The sequence below is a fragment of the Panthera pardus genome, unplaced genomic scaffold (genome assembly GCF_024362965.1).
Source record: "Panthera pardus isolate Hobbes unplaced genomic scaffold, ASM2436296v1 HiC_scaffold_25, whole genome shotgun sequence".
NCBI classification, from domain to species: domain Eukaryota; kingdom Metazoa; phylum Chordata; class Mammalia; order Carnivora; family Felidae; genus Panthera; species Panthera pardus.
Window position 1 is genome coordinate 84005103 of NW_026526821.1, and position 15871 is coordinate 84020973.

At 37.5% G+C, this 15871-nt stretch overlaps 2 long non-coding RNA genes across 4 annotated transcripts in view; both read right to left on the bottom strand.

The window, feature by feature from the left end:
• The window catches only part of LOC128773531 (uncharacterized), a 264275-nt gene extending 250055 nt beyond the window's left edge, over nt 1–14220 (bottom strand). Inside the window, exon 1 of the long non-coding RNA XR_008417874.1 lies at nt 14019–14220. This is a non-coding gene — a long non-coding RNA (uncharacterized LOC128773531). The remainder of the gene's footprint in view (nt 1–14018) is intronic.
• LOC109260975 (uncharacterized) overlaps nt 1–15871 on the bottom strand; it is a 518996-nt gene that overhangs the window by 379630 nt on the left and 123495 nt on the right. The gene's annotated exons all lie outside the window — the stretch shown is intronic.

The window sequence follows — 15871 nt, forward strand, 5'->3', positions numbered from 1 at the left end:
TCGTATGAGAGTAGTTTGGAATGACTTATGAGATACATGCACAAAGAAAGTCATGTATCTTAAAGACTTAATCTCTGCTCTAAGTAGCCGAGTACTTAGTAGCACTAAGTGTGTACCTGAACTTCAATGAAAACAGAAACCAAAAAACTGAATTATCAAGTGACTTTCTCTATAATAGTTGCACATGGTTGGGATTTGTAATAGTTTTACTGGCCACTATCATAACTTGATGTGTTCATACAACATATAGCTACTTTCTCCAATGCTGATAATGCTGGTAAATGGTTTTTCTTTCCGTCTCTTGGAAATTATTTCTCTAAGTCATATATATCCAAGTATTTTACTTTACTTGATTTGGGGGTAGTAATTCTTGATGAAACCCAGGGAAGCTGCTGCTATTCACTATTCACAAATGGCTATTGTGATGTTGGATATTATGTAACTGACCCTGTTCCTTAGCTTGAATTATCGACAGTATTAAAAAAAAAAAAGCAGGCTAGTTATCTATTAGTCTACTTGTCCTTCTATTTTGAAAAGCCATGTAACTGCACACCAATACAGTTCACTACATGCCCAAGAAAAGTAGATACGACTGAACATGGTAGAAGCTAAATGTGGAAATAACTTTCTACATTTAGAAATGTAGGACTTCATGGAAATAAGTCTGCCCCACTGAAGATGTTCTCCTGTACATATAGTTCAGTGAAGCAGCTATGATTGATCACATGGGCCACATTTTACCCTGCTTCAGGGAACTCCTAATTCTTGTTGTAGTTCCTTTAAGGACATGCAATTGTCTGCAAGAGTCAAAAGGGAAAGGCGAATGAACATCTTTGACCATGGCAGAGCAAAGAGAAAGATTTTAGAATAGATGCTCAACCTGAAATATCTAGGACAGGACACAAAGAAAAGGAAGACTAAACATATGTTCTTATCTTCCCATTTCCCTAGCAAGGAAGTCTTTAAAACTACTTAAAGTTCCGCTGAAATGTAACTACACACTAATTAGAATGGTTAACATTAAAAATACTGACCATATGAAGTGCTACTGAAGATGTGAATGAACTGAAACTCACATACACTGCTGGTGTTATGTTACATCTTACCCAGGTAAAATGTACTTTTTGGAAAACATTTCCATACCTTCTTGAAAAGTGAAATATGCTGCTACCACACATCAAGCATTCTGTTCGGAAGCATTAAGCTGAGAAATGAAAGTATATGTCCATATAGGGACAAGTTTATTCATAATAGCCAAAATTTGGACACCAAAATGTCCCTTAACAGAGAAATAGATCAACAGATTATTGTGCATCCGTTGTACAATGGAGTACTACTCAGCAAGAGAGAAGGATGCATGCAGTAACAAAGATGGGTCTCAAAACAATTATGTTCAGCACAACAAGCCAGACAAAACCATAATCTACAGTGACAGAAAACAGAGCAGTGGTTGCTGTAAAGTCAGAGGGAAAGATAGAGGAAGGCATAAGGAAACTTTTGGGGTGATGTATATGCTCATTATCTTATAGTGATGATGGTTTCAGAGGGGATACTTACGCGAAAGTTATCAAATTGCAGACTAAATATATATAGTTTATGGAATGTCAACTATACTTCAGTGAAGGTGTAATAAAGAAATAAATTACATAAATAAATGAAATCACTTAGCTGAACTTTTTTAGTATAGTATTTATGCTGATGGGACTACTGGTTGGGATGTGTTTTACTCTGAAATAGTCACAACATAGTGTATTAATCTCTGGCAAGTATTGTATGTGTGTGCTTTTCTATTAAAGGCTTTCTATTCTTATGTAAAGATATGGCCTCAAGAAAACAATTCTCTTATATACATGTAGACACAATTAAATATATTGAGAACATTGGTCTCTAATAAACAACCATAGTAATATGAATATAGCTGAGTAAAATATACTTGTGGTAAATTCTCCACTGTTTAGGGTCTTTCAATTAACCAGCCAGTAATATCATGCAAAATTAAGGACTTAGATTATATTTCTAATTTTCTCTCCAATTTCAGAGGAGACTATAAGGAGAGATTTTTCTGGACAATGTAATGTTAAGACTCTACCTTTGATCCCCAGCACAATGCCTTAGCATAGTTGAGTTGGTCAATCCTAGGCTTATTTCAGTAAGTCAATCCATTAATGAATCCTTTATTACCAATGTGTCCTTTCTTCATATAGTTTACCTTTGGCCTCCTCAGCCTCATTTGACCTTTCTTCCAATTTTTCTGTAGCCTTTAAAATGCTGAGATACTAGAGAGCAGTTCAAGAATATTCACTTAAGACATGCTTACATTTTTTAATGTTCTATTTTCTTTCAAAATACCCCAACTCTTAAAAACTTGGTCCATAATGAAACAGTTTTTGAAAAAAGATGGTTTGTGAGAAATTTACTAACTTTGGAAAAGAAGTCCACTGAAATATAATGTAGACTGATATATATTCATATAACTATGAAATCAGATGCACATATATTTATAATATATTACTACTAAATTTATATTTTCCATAAATACTCTTTAATAATCAAGAACAAAGTAGATGACAATAATTTAGATGCATCAGTCTGTACTGATTAGTTTAATGGTATTCCTCTCTTTGTTAGGAACTCAACACTTGTATTGAGTGCTTACATAATAAAGCTATCAGAACAATAGTTTAAAATTACCTCAGTGAGGAAGGAAGGATGGAAGGAGTGCTAGACATGATCAGAGAAGGAAAAGATTATTTTATATTTGATTGCAAGAAAATTTTCATGGAAAAGTTGACATTTGTGTTTATTCTTGAAAAAGAAGCAGACATTTAATTGCAACGAAGCAAAGAGAGGCAGAGGAATGAATAAGGAAATTGGAGTCAAAACTCTCAAAGGGTATTCAATAAGTGAGCAAGTACTCTATACAACTACATTGGAACATTCATACAGACCAGTAGAAGACAGGACTAGACTTCAAAGGACCTTGAAAGCCAGTCTAAGAATATGACAGAGTTCTCTGATCCTTCCTACTTTGAGTGTGTTCTTCAAATCAGCATCAGGATGCTCTGGAATCTTGTTAGAAATGCAGATTTTCTCCCGACCCCAGACCTCATAAATCAAATTCCACATTTTAGCAAGATTCCAAGATCATGTGCATACACGTTAAACTTTGGCAAGCACTCCTCTGGGAGAGGAGAACCACCTGTGTAGTGAAGAAAGCACTAATATGGGGTTCCTGAGGATCCCAGCATTATCATACCCATACTGAGTGTCCTTGGATAAATCACTTAAAATCTGTGACCTTCACTTTTCTTAAATACAAAATGATGGGTTTTGAGCCTTTCAACTCTGGAACTCTATTCTCTCATTCAATGGGGATCAATGAAATGGAAATTAAGATGTGGGAAGTGAGATATTCAGATAAGGACCATTTCAGCCTCAACTGGAGATGAAGAAAGAAAGAAAGAAAGAAAGAAAGAAAGAAAGAAAGAAAGAAAGAAAGAAAGAAACAAACAAACAAACAAACAAACAAACTAGAATACCAGTTAAAAGCATAGCATGGTATTTCAAAGTCATAAGAAGACAAAAATAAAAGCAAAAAAAACCCCATATTTTATGTGTACAACTATAAGCATAGATACCTTCTTAGTATTAGCATTATATTCCCCTGTCTGCATTTTTCTTAATACACTTTTATTAATGCAGTAAGCTGCAAGACACACATCATACCAAAAGAGAGTGAGAGAGAGAGAGAAATCTTCCAAAACCCAGTGGTAGCAAAGAAATCCAAGCAAGTCCAATGGGAACATTAAACAGTTGTAAAATAGATTGTTTTTTAACTGGCACTCTTTTGATATGGCTATCTTTCTGATTAGAATATTGTAGCAAAAGTCATATGGCCCTGGAGAGAAAAATCTTCATGCCTCGCTTAAAATTAGCTATAACATCAGCATTGCTAAAGACATGAAATTATTTTTAAAGGCATGAACAAGTTGACAAAATACTATACTTTTGCTCCCAAAGAAAAATTTTACTTTAATATAGTATGTTGTCTAGTGACCAACTGGGGGGAAGTAGGGGACTTTTAACTGTCTTTCTTTACTTTTTCAAAACATTTTTTTTTCATTTTGTAACATTTTCCTCCAGTCCACAAGTAGGTGCCTTCAGCCATCTCTTCCAGATAAATACAGAGTGTCTATTTGAAGTGATTGAATTCCACGGATCCACTTCATGATCTTTTATTTATGTCCTCCCACATTTAAATAAATAAGGTTAATACTGATAGAACAAGGTTGTATGGGTCTTGAAGGATCTATTTTTTTCATCACACCTCTTTTGTTCCATCTTGCTTAGCAAATCAGATGCTAGATATATTTTGATTAGTTTGTACTTTAATGGATCATGCATGGAGGGTCCACCTTTCACATTGGGGCCATTAATTTTTCTTGAGTCTGATGGAAAAAACAGGTAGAGCTTTTTTTGTGTGCTGATTGAAAAGTGATGGATTATTTTCATGTGGTAAGAAACACAATGTTTTCTTTAGCACAGCAGGATATAATGTTTGCAAGGTCTAACAGTGAAATATTATGCATATCTGCTGCTGGCCAGCTGCCAGAAATGGAACAGCAAAATCAGAGGAGATTTTGAATTTGAATCTTAAAACCAGTGCAGCCTACAAAGAAACTAATGAGCCATTCTAAGCAGAAAAAGCATTTGTACTAATAGATGATTCCTGCCATACATGCCAACATTTAACAAAATGGTAAATAATTATTCATTTAAATGTTACCTTGAACTTTATTTCAAGGGAAAAAAAAGATACTTATTCTGAGTAATTTCCAGTAGGCACCAGTGCAAGAATTTTTTTCTTTTAGTCCCCATTTCAGAGGCCCATGACATTTCCTTCCTTGTGAAAGTAGAATCATTTTCCATATAGTTTTTCTCCTCACGTGGCTGAAAAGTTGATTCACAGAAAACTTTATCTCTCCATTATTTAGTATTTAAAACTGGCATTTTGAAATCAGTACACAGCATCATGAAAAAGCTTTGAAGTGCTGTAAAAAATAAATACATAAACATGACTTTAAACGTAGGGGAGGGGATGTTTTGAGTTTGCCAAATGTGTTGAGCTCTTTTGTTTCTAAAGTCAAGGAGTTGGCAATGGCAATCCTTTCTACGCTTAACATTTTTTTTTTTTAATTTTTGGTAGGCTCTTGGTATATTAAGGGAAACAATCTGTATGTTCATTTACATCTATCTGACGAAGATATTGTTTTCTAAGAAATATCTGATATCTTAAAAAGTTGGTGCCGCCTTTTCTAGGCTTTAAATTCTTATTTCATTTTATCTTATTTTAGGCCCAGGTAATTTCATTTAGTAGGCATTAAAAGAAATTTGGGTCTAGTAGAGCTCTTGCCCCCGTTTTAAATGGAGAAGCTGTACAATCATATGGAAAATACACTTGTTATTACTGTCCCCCTTGTAAATAGAGAAATCTAATGGGAGGAGACATTGGCTACATCTTGATGCCTTATGTATTTTATATTACTGTATTTCAATCTCCATTTTAAAGGTGGAATTATGACTTTAAATTATAGGCTTTCACTTTTAAGACCATAATAATCTCCCAGTGCTGCAGGGAGGGTGCCCGGGTGCTCAGTCCCCCAGAAACGGAGGGTGGGAAAGAAGAGGGAGGAAAGCCTGCTGCAGTGTCACATCTTGCTCTTTAAAAATCACGATTGAGACATGCTTGTGACACATTCAATCAGGCCGTCCTCCTGCCTGAGTTACTAGCCAGGTGTTCCGTTTTCCTGGAAGCTGCATTAACTCTGCTGGGCCTCTAGGGCCCTACAGAGTAATTTACTGCTACGTCACCCCAAATGGTGCTCCTGCGGCCCAAGGCCTGGTCTATCTCCAAATCGACACAAAACCTCAAAGTCTTGCTAGGGGTGGCTTATAAATTAGGAGAATATGTTTTATCTTCTAGATACTATTTTTTAAATGCCATGTATGACATAGTCACTTTTGATTTGTTTAGCAGATATAAGTAATAGATTTTTTTTAAAGAGCTTAGAGTCCAAATAGCCCGTGTTTCAACCTGCCAACAAGCCCCAAAAATCTTAATTTAAAATGTAAAAAAAATGCAGACCCATAAAGTATGCAAAATAATACAATTTTTAATTTAAATGTTTCTTTTAAAATTTGCTATGCAACAGTACGGACTCGTTGAGAAATGTACTTTTATGTAAAAAAAATATAAATTCTACAAAGGCTACCTATAAATTTGGATTGTGTGAATTGAGTCTGCTATATCCACATGGTTAAAAACTTATTAAAAGCTAAGAAAAAAATCAGAGGGTCTTTAAGAACACATTAGTAGAATGCTTAAGTATATATATTTCTAAGCAAAGTAGATAATGTCAATTCTTAAAACATTTAAACCTTAAAGAAATGTATGAGTTGTGCTATACTCTGCCCAACAAAACTAATAGATGGTGTTTAGGATGCACTGAAACTACAAGATAATATTCAGAATTTAGAGGTGCAAGGGAAAAATAATTCTAGCTAGGTTTTATTTTCACTGAAAATTCTAAAATGCAAGAAAGAGAAAAAAGAAGGAAGGAAGGAAGGAAGGGAAGGGAAGGAGGGAGGAAAGAAGCTTCATTAGTGCTACTGAAATATTAAATGATGGTACAATGCTTTCATCATGATTAAAATAAGATTATAGAGTCTATTTGTTCAAGACAACTAAAAAGAACATACAATATATAGTATATATTAGCATATGTATAACTATTGTACATGTGGTATATAATTACTGTAAGAATGAAAAACTATAATTTTTTAATATAGTTTATGATTTTTTTTCCTGATCTCCATTTTCCTTGAGTTTTAGTAATGGTAGCAATCATGTTCCTATATTTTGAATTTGATTATGTTATGTAGTGATTACCATGTCCTTCCTGGCCTGTAAGTTTCAAGTGTTGCCACTTGAGTTACACTCTATCTTTTTGCTTGGACTTCACTTTGGCCTCGGAAAATGCTGAAATTATTATTTTTTTTAAGTTTTTTTTTAATGTTTATTTATTTTTCAGACAGAGAGAAACAAAGCATGAAAGGGGAGGGTCAGAGAGAAGGAGACACAGAATCTGAAACAGGCTCCAGGCTCTGCGCGGTCAGCACAGAGCCTGACGCGGGGCTCGAACTCGCGACCCCAAGATCATGACCTGCGCCAAAGTCGGACGCCTAATCAACCGACTGAGCCACCCAGACGCCCCAGGAAAATGCTGAAATTATTAAAGCAAAATAACTGGACTTTCATGTATTTAATATTTAAGGGGATAAAGATTTAACCATAGGGTACAATAAATAAACAAAAATATAACTAGAGATGTTGTATTTAAAGATTCAAATGAAATTTAACATGTTCTTTAGGACTTTTCCAATTTTCCCAACATGCTATGATATATTTATCCTGAGCAGCTAAAGCCTGAGCATGAGAAAGGACTCACACATATAAACTTTACACTGAAGAGCTCCACTGAATGCTGCCTACGCTTGTGAAGTTAAAAGCGGAGTGGCCGATTGGCCATATACACATTTTTAATAATTACATACCAAGCATACTTTGTTGCTACATAATCAGATGCCTTAAGTATGTCACATATCCTCTCTCTAAGACTAAATGAATTTGCAAATAAGAATAGCAATTGCGGTTCAATTACATACCTGTGATTATAAAACACTAAACAAGTCAGATTTTTTTCTAATATCATATTTGAATTTAACACTTTTTCCTAAAAGCAATTTTCTATTACAAATCACAATCACCTCTTTGTCAGAAAAAGTATTTGAGGATATTCTTGGTAGGGTTAAAGTTTTACCTAAAATGTTCTCGGCGTGTTCACTTAGACATTTCTATAATTTATAGATGTTGAATCTGTCTTTAAGGTAATGCCCTCCCTCCTGTAGATTCAAGAAACTCACAATGGGTGTGAGATTTAAAAATTCACTTGTGCTTTTGAAACCTTAGTAGAACTAAGAGTTTGCAACCCATAAAAATTTTAATAAACAAAATCCATTCTAACCTTTGAAAACCTAAAAGTGATGGACTTCTATTTCACCATCACAAAGCAAAGCAGTAGTGAAATTTTAACTGGTAAATTTTAAAATGCATTCTCTTTTAAGGACTGTAGAGTTTCAAATGTTTTGATATTAAAAACTGACAGATCCTTTATGAATATTTGGAAAATCATCCTTAGCTCTTTTGCAGCCCAGCAAAGATGTAGCAAAGAATCATAATATGCATTTTGGAAAGCTGTGTGGTGATATAAAAGACTCCCATGCAAAGAGCAGACGGAAAATGGTAGTTATTATTAATTTAGAAAAACAAAAGAGCAGCCCAGCATTTCAGTAATGTGGCAAGTTGTGTGCTCTTAAAGGAGAGGGGGGTTTGTAATTGGATTTTAGAGTAATTTAGAAGACGAGATAAGATGTAATGGTTGTGTATTAGAGGTTAAAACTACAACAGAAACCCATAATGTAAGGGTTCATTGCACTGGAAGAAAACAGAACAAAGAAAAGCAGCATCAACCGAAAATGGCCTGAGTGGGAAGCAACAAGGTGAAGCGGGCTAGGGAAACCCTGGGGCTGGAATGTTCTCACTTGGCACAGGCAGTGGTGCAGCCTCAAGCTCCTTCTACAGCAGATAATAAGGAACACAGGTTTCCTGAAAACTATTTTTTCTTCAATGACCTTGTCACCTTCCCCCCTTCTCCCTACCAGGAGCTTAGCTTGGCACTTTTTTCTCCCCAGCAGCCCAGCAGTTCGTCAGGTTCTCTTCCACTCAGGCTTTTACTGGACATCCTAGGGGCTCACCTGCTGGATGCTGGATCCCAGGCTTTCTCAGGGAAGGTTATGGGGATTCTGTCCTCTGGCTTCCCTGAAACTACACCACACACACACACACACACACACACACACACACACACACACTGTCATGTTTATGCCAAGCCAGGGTGGCTGGCCTGACTTCTTGGTCTCTCTCCATCTTTCCCGGGGGATTCTAGGCTTCTGCCAACTGGGAGAGAAGGAAATCGAATCAGAAGGAAAAGTAAAACTTGCCTCAACCCACCAGCTTTCCATCTAAGCCTTGGGCAGATAAATGCACTCTTTCAACCCCTTTATTGGGATCCCTTTCAAAAAAAAAAATGTTACATAGGCTCAAGCACTCAGGTAAGTGGCTCCTTTTGGAGTACACAGAATCTAAGCACTGGAGAAGAACACCGCATCTAGAATCAGAGAGCTGTGTTGCTGGCGCTGAATGGATCCTAGGAAGTTGAATTCCTTCCCATTTACTGGCACTTGGCTACCCCCTGCTGGGCGGGAAGCTCCCTGGCCTCCAGACTCACACCATTATGCTCCAGGGTCTAGTCTCCTCCCAAGGCCTGAGACAGGATCCACTTATTTCCTGTCAAATTGTTATCACACGTTCCCGACATGAAGCTGGAGTGTGAAGTTACCTTCCAATCCCCCAGAGGTGTTAAAGATTTTTTCCCCCAAGCTCTTTGTATGCCAGTTTAAGCAGAACAAATCTATTTATTTTTTGTGAGGATTGGTTTATTAAAAGCACACACATAACTCAAATTGTATAGTGAAATGACGTTAGGCTTTGTTGAGCATGAAAAGTGTGCTTGCTCAAGCCCCATTTCCAACCCTTCAGTGCATCATTTTCTCCTGAAGCAGAACATGGGTTAGGTTAAGAGGACATCAGCCCAGAGGCCTAAAATCTAGCATAACTACCAAGCTTTCCCAAGCACTCCCTTTCCCTCAGTTCCCTTTTCTGCCTCTCAGGAAAACCCAGCTATGTGACATAGGAAACTTTGGCAAAATCTAAGTGGATGGAAAACTGATTTTTAACTGGATCAAGTTTTCAAATACAGATTAACACATTTTAATTGTCCTACAAACCATTCTTAAAGTCACTCTTAACAAAATCCAGACTGGAGGAAATTCACTGCCGTCACTATAATGTGTATACATTATTAAGACAGTTATGAAACCTTGAACACATTTGGAAGACATGGCTTAAAAGTGCCTTTAACACAAAATAAAATAAAGTAAAATACAAATAAAAAGAGATTAGTTGTTATAAGCGGTAATGCAGCTGCAATGACAGAAACTGCAGAAACATGTAAACACAGGGTGTTTTTAGTTACTCAGTGACCCAAATGTCTTTTTCAGACTCACACAATTCTGATTCCGGCACACTCTTTCGTTTCATTTATTTTGCAGACCAAGCAAAAAAGAAACGGACGTTCAGATTAAGTAAACAGGGGCTTTACATACAGCTCTAGACTGCCAGATAGACAACTTCTGTTTACATGGAGTGCAAGGGTAAAGAAACAATGTCAAAACTGCATCCCTTCCTGCATTTTTTGGTGTGATGTGAAAACACAAATATATTCACCAACAAATTAATAAAGGACAAGTGGGCTACTAACCTTGTGTGGTGCGTTAATGTGTCAGAACTCTTGAACTAAGCGTCCTACCACAGCCTCAGAAATAAACATCAACATTCCTCTGTCAGAAGGGAGTAAACAAATTAGGGTTTTGCTAAATCCTTCGGTTGTTTTGCTCCCATGTTGTGGCCTACAACCAGCCAGACCCTATTTCGACCCTATATCCAGCTGCAGTCAGCTCGCATGATGCCTTAGGCAAATGAGAGGGAGATAAGGTCGACTGTGAAGGAGGGGACTGGCTTTCCTGTGAGTCAGCAGAGCCGGCCAGAGTGAGAAAGCAGTATACAAGAGTACACATCACCGCCTTTGCAAAATCCTTTACTCTAATCCTATTTTTTTCTTGATGACCCCTGTGTCAATTACCGCTCTCACGGTGCAGTCTTATAATAGTTATGTTCAGAGGGTTTACTGAGGCCAAGCAAAGAGATAAGCCTATCTCTGAGGTAAGAGGCTCTTACTCAACATGAATTCAAGCAACCCTGCCCCCTTCACCCAGTTGGAGAAGCATGTCAGCCTTTCCACCAAGTTCTGCCAGATGACGTTCAGTTGTTTAATCTCTGTTCTTGCTCAGCCAATTGAGTGACTCCCCTTCTCCAATCCCTGCTTTTTCGTGATTACAACCCCTTCCCTGTTTGAGCCATTTCCTCTTTCTATTGTTCTTAAACATTCAAACCAGATCAGCCCTAGCTGTTTTTAAACACCCTTTCACAATTAATAGAGATTTGAGGGTCTCTCTTGTGTTCAGTATTATACACTGTGCTGTGGAGGATAGAAAATAAAGGTATTTTCCTTGACCTAAAGCGTATTATGATATAATCAGAAAAACCATGTTGACCCATAACACACAGTAGAATGTAAGTAAAAGTTAAATAGTAAAATAATGATTATCAAAGATAAAGGACTTCAAATAAGCGAAAAACCAATGGGAAAAGAAAGCATTTATACAGCTTCAATAAGGAGGTAAAACATGAACAAACTTTGATTGTGGCTGTGGTATCACGGATAAATGCGTATGTCCAAACTCATCAAAATGTGTATGTCAAATATGTGTGATTTTTTGTGTATCAATTATATCTCAATAAAACCGTAAAAAATGGAATAAATTAAGTAATAGCAAATATTATCAGGCTGACACAAACACAATTCTATAAAGTTTATTCACTTATTTATTTGTTTATTTTGAGAGACAGTGAGAGAGAGAGAGAGAGAGAGAGAGAGAGAGCGCGCACTGCACAAGTAGGGGAGGAGCAGAGAGAAAGGGAGCGAGATGATCTTAAGCAGGCTCCAAGCTCAGTGCAGAGCCCAAAGCAGGGCTTAACCCCATGACACTGGGATCATGACCTGAGCCCAAATCAAGACTTAGATGCTCAACCAACTGAACCACCCTGGTGCCCCACAAATACAATTCTAAATACTTTCATATGTGTTATCTCCTTAGATCCTCTAAATAACCCTAAGAGGTAAACATTATTGTCTCCATTTTAGGGGTGAAGGAAATTGAGGCCTAGAAAAGTTAGAATCGCAGAGCTTATAAATGGTGGGGCTAAGATTTGACCCTAAGCCAGAATTTGTAAAACTATGCTACTGTAATAGGATGCAAGAATGGGTTTGAAAGAAAAGAAAAGAAAAGAAAAGAAAAGAAAAGAAAAGAAAAGAAAAGAAAAGAAAAGAAAAGAAAAGAAAAAAAATAAAGAGTATTACAAGCCAGCCTTCTGTTTTGAACTGGGTGGGTTTCATTGTCCTAAAACTGGAGTCACATTTGCAAACACTGCTAACCAAAAGAAACTGTGACTCCTTCACACCCCAGAGAGTTCAGTACTGCATAGTCCAATATACATATTAAAGTTGCTTATGAAAGAGACATGTGTGGCCAGTGAAAGAGATTCAAGTGACATTGGAAAGAAATGCATGCAGCTGCCAAAGAAATGTCCAAGTCAAAAGTAATAATTTCCATTGATCCTTTTGTCATTTAATGTTTATGCTCTGAATGATCTAGGTGAGGGGAAAAAGGTGGTTACAAATATGGCTGCCTACTGACTGGCTCACTTCTAACAATTTGGGGGCCTGCAGCAGGAATACAAATGGAGGTCCTCATGCTGCACGTTTTTATGCTGAAAAGCATATACAGTCAAGGTAACACACGGTTAAAGTAAAATGTGTTCTCTTTTCCTACATTAATTAACAACCTCGGAAGCTAACATTGAATTCAGAATTCTTGGACTGCTTGGAATTCTGTGTTAGAATATGGTAGTATGGGGAGAGTTGGCTCATGGTCTATAATCCCAATCTCAGCATAAAGTCTGTGATTGCCCTTTTCTTTTCTGACCTCTGGCTCTTTTCTGCACTTCAAGGTCCTCACCCTTCTAAACTGTGTTCACAGACCCCTACCCTAAGCACACCCTTGACCACCTCTCAGGCCTTGGATACCACACTGGCCACAGAACCTGTCTTCAAGACCCAGGAAAGAGGCCATACAGGCTTGACATCATTTGCTCAAGGAATACCAGGAGCCTGGGTATGTGGGGCAGACCCTTGCTACTCACAGCAACACGAGATAATTAGGGATGCAGCATCTCAGACCCACTCTAGGACTACTGAATTAGAATCTGTATGTTAGCAAGATGCCCAGGTTTTTCCTAAGCATATTTAAGTTAGAAAAACACAAACAAAAAGGAAGAGTGGGTGTCTGACAAGATAAGCCCATTTGTCCCCAGGACTCCTCATCCAATGGGGAGAGGCATGGCTGAAAGAGAGCTTAGATGGAGCTCACTAAAGAATAGCACTAGGACAGGGTCCCTTCTTGCACATGTCTGAAGGTCAATAAAGGCCAAGCAGATTACAAAAATGACTAAGTAGGCCTAGTGTAAAAGATACATGCCATTTCATGAGGGGAATGTTGAGGGTGTCAGCTCCGCCTAAAGGAGGCGGTTGGTAATCAGCTTTAGGTCATTATGGTCCTGAGGATATTATCCATGGGGTGAGTCAAACTGCAGACAGATGTAATTAATATACTAGACTAGTAGCTCTCAGAGTTGGGGGACTGGGGGTGGGTATCAGAATCTCCTGGAAAGGTATGAGAAAATATTCATACCCCCACCTCCTACTTTAGAGAAGTATCTAAAATTTTGGTTGAGGAGGGGAGACATACACATTTTTACATGAAAAACAAATTCCAGATCACTTTGGGGTGCCCCGGTGGCTAAGGCAGTTAAGCGTCTGACTCCATTTCCGCTCAGGTCATGATTTCATGGTGGGTCGTGAGATCTGAAATCGAACCCCCCATCGGGCTCCCTGCTGAGAGTGGAGCCTGGTTGGGATTCTGTCTCTCTCTCCTTCTCTCTCTGCCCCTTCCTTGCTCATTCTCTCTCTCTCTCTCTAAAAAGTAAATAAATATTTTTTAAAAATTCCAGGTCATTTGATAACCTGAATCCTCTCTACCCTTTGTCTCCACCCCCCTATCATGTTAATTGTTTTACGCAACAAATACAGTTAGGTTTTTACATCGATTGTCATGCTGGGGGCCTGGAGTTGTGTTTGGAAGAGGCTGATGACCTGCTCGACTCTTTCTTAGTCATTTTCTGAGTCACAATCCACTCTCCATCCCCTCTTGCCAAGTGAGAACACAATGGATGGGTGGCAGAATTCCAAGAGAAGAGTTCTTGGACCCTATGGTCCCTAAATGAATTTCTGTGGGAAATACATTTTGCCCTATGCATCTGGGTTTTATCAAAGAGAAGGATTCTGTCTTTGAATAGTCATATTCTTCAAAGTAGGTAAAAGACAAAAAAAGAAAAAAAAGTTGGATAAATCAAAAGGAAGGTAGTGTAATTATTGAAGAATCCCAAGACAATCACTTCTGTTCCTTTATCCATATTTCCACATGTATATTATTGCACAAACAATATCCAAGGCATAATTCAAAAATAATTCATCTTTGACGTTGGAATGCAATGTTACTTTTTTCTTTAACAAATATTTATTGAGAACACACTACATACTAGGCACTTTCACATACATTATTTCATTTCATCCTTACAATAACTCTTTGAGGGAAGCATATAAGCAGTCTGAGGCACAGAGAGGATAAATGACCTGCCCAGATCATTTATCAGCAAACTAGTGGGAGAGTGTCTCCAACTCACCCAGTGTTCTTTCCACAACGATGCGTCTTTTACTTAGTTATGTGGCACTGCTGGGAACAGGGTTTCCACAAATATGATCTCTCATTATACAAGCTTAGCCTGCAGAGCAACCAAAGTCTAAAACTTTTGAGCATTTTTGAGGACAGACTTTTTAACATATATTGTCTATTTCCCTGCCATCTAAATAAAGGGTAGTGAACATTAGTTAATCTTTTGCTAATAATGCAGAGCCATTATCATGAAATTTTTTCTTGGGTTCTGTACTAGGACAAATAGGTTTATATTTTCTAAATTTTCTGTCCCTTTATCTCTCATCTCATATGTCAAAATAAGCATTTAGGAAGCAGAGCCCAAGGCATAAAGTGCATGGAATCAGTGTTAGGTCTTTGTGACTATTTAATGGGATGGAGGACCCTTTGACTTCCAAATTCAGAAATAAAATTACTTGTGAACTAACTTCGGGATAAGTTCTGGGGCAATAATTTCACTTCTCTAAAACATTCTTACCTAAAAATTTCCTAAACCACACAAATAATTAGGTACAGCTTCTACCATCCACTTGATGAAGAATTAAAAAAGAGAGAGAGAGAGTGAGAGAGAGAGAGAGAGCAGACTCTGAGTTAAGAGCCTTGGACTCTGAAACTACTAAGATATTGTTTCTGTCACTTACTAGCAGTATGACCTTGAGTGAGTCATATAGCTTCTCTCTACATTATTTTCTCACCTATTCTTAGGAGTTCTTATGAGGATAAAATAGGTTCTTTATACTTGTAAAGCTCTTTAAATACTGCTGGGCATGTAAAAATTGCTTTTAGCTTGTAAAATAATATAGACAGAAGCCACATTCTGTTGGGGGAAAAAAAAGTCATAGATAATCCTGCAAGTGTATAACCAAGGATCAACTACATAACTAGAATGACTCTAGATGTGAGGCTCCCCCTTCCTGCCATTCTGTATGTGATGCCTATTAAAAGGGCCCCTCAGAAGTAAGTTGGTTATTTCTAGTGAATTCCATGGCTTGTGGTAACACGATCCATCATGAGATGCTGCAACAGGCTGACATTTTCCACATGTAAATCCTGCACTTTGTAATGTAAGAGCAATTACTTTTATGAACAAAATCTTTCCAATCCACCATTTCAAATCCTTGTCTTGCCATGTCATAGTCAAAACATCTGTCCATTAAAGCCAATGTAAAAGTATATTAAACCA